The sequence below is a fragment of the Capsicum annuum genome, unplaced genomic scaffold (assembly GCF_002878395.1).
Source record: "Capsicum annuum cultivar UCD-10X-F1 unplaced genomic scaffold, UCD10Xv1.1 ctg5080, whole genome shotgun sequence".
Lineage (NCBI taxonomy): Eukaryota > Viridiplantae > Streptophyta > Magnoliopsida > Solanales > Solanaceae > Capsicum > Capsicum annuum.
Genome location: NW_025858696.1, coordinates 56667 through 64042, shown reverse-complemented (window position 1 = coordinate 64042; position 7376 = coordinate 56667). Strand labels below are relative to the sequence as shown.

Below are 7376 nucleotides of genomic sequence, written 5' to 3'. Positions count from 1 at the left end.
CTGTATGATTATGATGTTGGGAATTTTATGTATGTTATATTGTGCACTAGATCAGATATTTTGCTTTGTTGTAGGCATGATTAGCAGATTTCGGTCTAATCTTGGGCAAGAACATTGAATCGCATTTAAGCATATAATCAAGTACCTGAAAAGAACTAGGGATTATATGCTTGTTTTTCATTCTAGGAATCTTGTACCTATTGGGTATACAAATTTAGATTTTCTATCAGATAAAGATTCTATAATATCTACCTTGGGATATGTGTTTACTTTAGGAAGTGGAGCTATTATTTGGAAAAGCATCAAGCAATCATGTGCTACTGATTCCACCATGGAAGTCGAATATGTAGGTGCCTCTGTGGCGGCTAAGGAGGCTATTTGGCTCGATAAATTTCTGAAAGAGCTTGGAGTAGTTCCTTCGGTTCAAACACTACTACCACTTTATTGTGACAATGATGGTGCAGTTGCAAACTTGAAAAAACTACGAAGCCATAAAAGAAGTAAACATATTGAGAGGAAATATCACTTGATTTGAGATATAACTCAAAGGGGTGATGTGAGATTTTTGAAGATTAAGTCAAAGAATAATTTGGCGGACCCAATAACTAAAGGTTTAACCCAAAATATTTTTGATAAGCCTATGGAATAAATGAGTGTTAAAATTGTGCATGTATAGGTATGTGTCTAAGTGGGAGATTGTTAGAATATGCTATTAATCATGTGGTTTATGTTATAGTGTTATATTTTTATTCCATGAAAAGATATTTTATTATATTACTGGAATCTTTATATGGATATATCATTATGTTAAAATGCGTTTTCTTTTCTTATATAGTAGACAATTTTTATAGAAGACCACAGTCTTGGAGAACAATGCTTTGGACAAATTCTGCACCTGCTTTAATAGGTTAGCAATTTTGTTGAAACTTGTTCTGATTATGTTATCTAGTTTTTATATAGTTGGACTGATCCTGGTTAATTATTTTCGCTGTACATGTCTAACAATTCATTCATTTGACAAGAGCTTTAGCTTCTGTTTTTTCTAATGATGAGATTGTTAACGAAAATAAGAAAATAATAAGCACATGAAGATGTAAAGGATGGTACTGTGAGAAGTAGTCATGTCTAATAGGTAGAGAACTTGATTTCAAGAACAATAATACAACTAAAGGATTCTGATTTCAAGAACAATAATACAACTAAAGGAGAATCCTTTAGTTGTGAAATAATGAAAATTGTGACCTATGATTAAACTTCGAAAGATTGGCCCAACTCCAATGTCCTTTTCTTTAGCAATTATTTTGTCTTGGACTACCATGAATTAATTCGGAAGCATGTTAGCATTCCTGAAATTTGAGTCCTTTCGTTAATTGTGCACTAAAAATCGAGGGAATCTAAACCCAATTGTCCAAATGAGCTTTATTTGCCTTTAATGTCCATGTAGTTGAAATATTTACCCAGCTGCCCATGCTTCTCTCTTGTGCCTCTATAGGTGAGCAGTGGGAAGTGTTAAGGAAAGGTTTCCTTGCTTCAAGTTCTTGCACCAGAAAAATTTGGATTTTAAGCATTGGAATGTTAGTTGTGATCACTTTCTACTATTTCTTGAAGGTTACAAGTTGTTGAATTCAATCCCTCAAGATTTTGCTAGTATAACTACACTTTCTCTAATTTTACTACTATATAAGGAACGATATCAAATTTGGTAGTCGTCACAAGGGCAGGTATTTCACTTCTTTAGTTAAGTGAATTAAGTTATCACCCATGAAAATTGATGGCATCTTTCTGTTAAATATTTTTATGTTTGCCCTTATTACTGTTGTTAGAATCATTCCCACTTGTGTTCTTGTAATTGGTTTCTTCTTGCTACCTAATAGATGACCTTTTAATTAAAACTTCATTTTAAATTAACAATCACTTTAGCTCAAAAGAGTTATATTTAAAATAACTTTAATAAAAAATTAAAGTTTGCAATAAATTCCAACTAGAACCTTTATAGTTCTTTTAATATTGTTCAATTGCTCAATTCTTAAAAATTATGTAATAAATAGGGTAACTTAATAAATAATAAATAACACATTATTTTTATTATTTTGTTTAGTGGGTATGAAAAAGGATAAATGAATAGTTAAAAGAAGATGGATAGAATATTCTTTTATGGTGAGTGTAAAAGATAAACACGATAGGTAAATTGACCGAATGAAATAATTTATCAATCCAATTTAACTATTATTTAATATCCTTATAGATCAGCATTAAGTTAATTTGAGTAAAGACTATAAATTAAGGTTGTAACTATTCCTATATATACTTGAAGTTATTAAAATATTTTGTCGTATAAGATAAAATAAATTGAATTTTGCAAAAGTCATGCCACATGAAATTATGAATGTAATTAAAAATCAATAAATATTAAAATAAATCTATTTCTATCTATAACTAAGAAGTTACATATCCACAAATTCATAAAAATATCAATATTTTATATTTATGATCTTCATCAAAGTGTAATTATTAACATATTTTAAATTATGTTATTTTATAAAATATTGAATTACTTGTGGTATTTTCATATATTCTAATTCTTCGATAATACTTCCTTCCTCACAAATTAAAATTTTATTTAAAAATATCCAGTTATATGATTAAAAACTTTAGTAATTATAAATTAACCTAGGAAAATTTATTTAACATGTTCTTCATTAGATTATGTTAATTATAAAGTAAAAAAAAGTATGATATAAATTATATTTTAAGATTTTAGTTATTATTTTTACATCGTGAGTCTGGGCCCGTACTTAGCACGGGCTGTTGAAAACTTTAAAGAATTCACCCTAAATCACATGTAAACCATTAGATAGAGATTCAAAACTAGAAGAACAGTAGAATACTAACCTTGTTCCACTGCTATAACTTGATTTGTAGAGGGACTTTTTTTCTTAAGAAAATAATTGTATGATCTTCTAAGTTTTAATACGCTTTTTGTACTCTTTTCTAAGATGGGGTAGAGAAAGAGAGAAAAAATTGCGTACAAACTTAGGGAACATGATATTTATATCCTGACTCTTCTAAAAGGCACCCTTTAGTTATACCTCTTTAGAAGATGTACCTTTTCAATTATACCTCTTTAGAAGAGGTACCTTTTCAAGTGTTTGATAAAATATCTCCATGAATAAGTTATGATTAAGTGCACATAGTCATGCTTTACATGTTTATGCTATGATTTATTTCATGCTATCGAGTCCTGGGGGTATTCAATGCCCGAAAGCTTAGCTGTTTACCTAGAGCTATAGTAGTTAAAGAATAGTTTCAGTAGTACTCAGTAATTAGTCTCAGTTCAGTCTTTAGTTCAGAACTCAGTAGTATTCAGTTCAGAATCAAGTAGTAGTCAGTCCAGAACTCAGTAAACTTAGCCAATTTACAAAATTCAGTCAATAATCAGTTTAGTACTCAGTGAACTCAGTCCAGTTCAGTTAGACAGCACGATCAGTAACAGTTCAGTGAGGCCCAGAATAGTTTAGAAATTAATTCAGTGTCTTTCAGTTGGGAGAAGGATTCAGTACCGAGCAAACCCAGGGATGGGGGCATTCCTACCAGCATAGGATTTGACCCTTAGTAACAATCCTCGCGTTACAAAACTATGTATCCAATGTAGGTTGAGATATATTCCTGTTAGATTAGGGTTTATATATCTCATACGAGTTTTCCTTCCATCGACGGTTGACGAAAGAGGTTTCTGTCAGAGAGGGTTAACTCACAGCTTGTCTTTACTCGTGGCACGGTACTGACACCCTTCTCACTGGGATTACAGGTTGGACCCAAATTAGTTTAAAAAGAGGCATGTCGGTTAGATGATTACCATCTATAATTTCAGTTTTAGTTTCAGTCTCAGTATAGAACTCAGTCTAGACTATCAGGTACAGTCACTCAGATCAGTATGAAACTCAGCACTATTCTACATAATCAGGACTATTAGATACAGTGACTCAGTTATCAGTAGTACAGTGTCAGTAAACTCAGATATCAATTAATCAGTATTCAGAACTTAGTATCCAGTGTTATCATGACTTTAGTTACAATTTATGTATTTATTCATATACTCTCATTCAGTTATACGCATGTCATTCAATCAGTATTGTTCATGCATATGAATCCATGCATATCAGTTTGTCTCACTTAGCATACCAATACATTTCAATTACTGACGCATACTTTTCTTTTGTGCTATGATATCTTATATCATAGGTTAAGACATTCGGGCTCCCAATCGCACTTAGCAGCCCAGAATTTTCAACAACAGTTTTAGTGGTGATTCCTCATAGTTTGAGGACATTATTATTATTTTAGAATCTTAGTTTATCAATTTCAATAGTCAGAGTTAGTTGGAGACTTGTTCCATCAACTCCTTGTTCAGACAGTAGAGGCTTTTCAAACTAAAGTAATTTTTCAAACAGATGTTCAGTTTGCAATATTAATTTCAGTAATGGATTTTTAATTTTGAACCTTATGGATATTTTTGCCTAAATTCCATATTCTTACAGTATTTTTATTCAGTTATTGCTGTAGGTACCAGTCCTGGGTTAGCTTGAGGTCCTTCAGGATTATAAGAACCATGTAGCGTCCAGGGTATAGACTCAAGGCATTAAAAACTTGGTATCAGAGCCTAAGGTTCAACAGAGTCCTAGGAAGTCTGAAAGACGTGTCTAGTAGAGTCTTGTGCATGAGTGTGTTGCACACCACACTTATGGGCTAGAGGCTATTAGATGTTTAGGAAAGGTTTCCCTTGTTTCAGTATTCATGTCATGCGAGTGGGAATGAGCTCCAATTGAACTCTCAGTCTAATCCTTTCCCCTTCTATTTGTAGAACATGCCTCCAAAGAGGACTAAGAGAAGAGGAACGAGAGACCAGCCAGCACCTCAGCTCATCCAGCCAGATCCCCTGGACGAATGCGTCTCCCATGATGAATTCAAAACAGCTTTCATCACCCTAGCTCATTCTATGGGAGCCCAAAATAAACACCCAACTATTATTTTGGCCAACCTAGTGGCCAACACTACTGCAGCCAGGATTTAGGACTTCACCTAAATGAACCCTCCATCTTTTACTGGGTTTAAGTCAAATGAGGACCTACAAGAATTTCTTGACCAGGTGCAGAAGTTCATAGATATTATAAGGGTGACCACTAATGAGAGTGCCAAGTTAGCTGCATATCAGTTGTTAGAGATGGATCACTCATGGTTCAAACAGTGGAAAGTAAAGAGGGCTATAGATACAGGGCCCATAGAAGGGAGGAGTTTATTGTTTCAATAATGGTAGAAAAGTATTCTCTCAAGTTTACTCAGTTGGCCAGATATGTCCCTCATGTGGTGGAAGATAGCAAATCAAAGATGAGTAAGTTTGTGTCTGGTGTGTCTAGTAGTATGGTCAAGGAGTGTAGGACCGCAATGCTAGTTAAGGATATGGACATATTTAGGCTCATGGTCCATGCTCAGCAGATAGAAGAAGATAACAATAATGAGAAAGAGAGGGAAAATAAGAGAGCGAGAACTATTAGTTTCAACTTCGCTCAGCCTAAGTCAGAGGGTGGAAATCATTCTCAACTTCTCCTAAAATCTTCAGTTCCAGCTCCATCCTCAGCCAATGCTCCAGTTTCAAAATTCAGAGATGGCAACAAAGACAGGGCGCCAGGCCCTAAACCTCAAGGTAGTGTTAGTAGTGCCTGAACAAATCCTCTCCGCTAGAAGTATGGAAGAAACCATCAGGGTGTCTACAGAGCTAGCAGTAACATATGTTTCAGATGTGGTAAGCTAGGCCATAGGGTCAGACAATGTCCTCAGGTGGGTTCGTAGAGTCAGCATAACTGTTCCCTGGCTTAGTTCGGTCACTCGAATCAGCAGGGTGCCTTTTCTTTTGCCACCAATGGGCAACACCCAAAAAAGAATCTATGCACTTCATTCTTGATAGGATCAAGAAAGTTCTCTTGATGTGGTCACTGGTACGTTACAAGTTCATCATTTAAATATTTATGCTTTGCTAGACCCAGGAACTTCTTTGTCCTTTGTTACTATTTATATAGCTGTTGACTTTGGAGTCAGTCCCAAAACTCTAGCAGATCCTTTCTCAATCACTACACCAGTGGGTAAATCTATCATATCCCAGCGGGTATACAGGAACTGTCCGGTTATGGTATTTCAGAAAGTTACTTCAACAGACTTAATCGAATTAGAGATGACTAATTTTGATGTCATACTCAACATGGATTGGTTTCATTCCTGCTATGCCTCAGTTGACTACAAAAATAGAATTGTCCAGATTCAGTTTCCAAATGAGCCCATCTTAGAGTGGCGGGGTAGTACTTCATCACTTAGGGGTCAGCTTGTTTCCTACCTTAGGGCAATGAAAATCATATCTAAGGGATGTGTCTACCATCTCGTTCGAGTCCAAAACTCTAGTTCAAAAACCCCTAATCTTGAATCAGTGTAAGTAGCATGTGAATTTCCAGATGTGTTCCCCAAAGATCTTCCCAAAGTTTCTCCCGAAAGGGAAATTGACTTCGAAGAAGACCTTCTTCCAGATACTTAACCCATATATATTCTGCCATATAGAATGGCTCTAGTAAAACTCAGAGAATTAAAAAAATAGTTGAAGGATCTCCTAGATAAGGGATTTATCAGACCCAGCATCTCATAATGGGGTGCCCAGTTCTATTCGTGCGTAAGAAATATGGTTCTCTCAGAATGTGTATAGACTACCATCAACTAAATAAGGTTACAGCCAAGAACAAGTATCCACTTCCCAAAATCGATGGCTTGTTTGACAAACTTTAGGGTCCTAGTTACTTTTCTAAGATAGACCTCAGATCAGGCTATCATCAGCTCAGAGTCAGAGAATGTGACATTTTAAAAATAACTTTCATAACTCGGTACGGTCACTTTGAATTCCTAGTTATGTCCTTTGGTCTTACTAATGCCCCAACATCTTTCATGGACTTGATAAACCATGCGTTCAAGCATTACTTGGACATGTTCATCATAGTCTTCATAGATGACATTCTTGTCTACTCCCGTAGTGAGCGTGATCATGTAGACCATCTCAGAATAGTATTGCAGACTCTCAGATACCATCAGCTATTCTCCAAATTCAGTAAGTGCAAATTTTGGCTAAGCTCAGTATCCTTTCTCATCCATATCATTTTGGTGATGGCATTGGAGTTGATCCCTAAAAGACCAAAATAGTGAGAAACTAGCCCAGACCCATCTCTCCATCAGATATCAGGAGTTTCTTGGGTTTGGCAGCTATTATCGACAGTTTGTTGAGGGAGTTTTATCTATTACATCCTCTATATCCAGATGGACTTAGAAGAAAGTTAAATTTCAAT

General features: G+C 35.0%; 1 long non-coding RNA gene across 1 annotated transcript; it reads left to right on the top strand.

Annotated features, from left to right (window-relative positions):
- Window positions 1-847: 847 nt before the first annotated feature.
- Window positions 848-4417, top strand: LOC124892803. The gene is made up of 3 exons (XR_007050431.1): window positions 848-907; window positions 1493-1721; window positions 4243-4417. It is a non-coding gene; the product is annotated as an uncharacterized LOC124892803 (long non-coding RNA).
- The last annotated feature ends 2959 nt before the right edge of the window (window positions 4418-7376 follow it).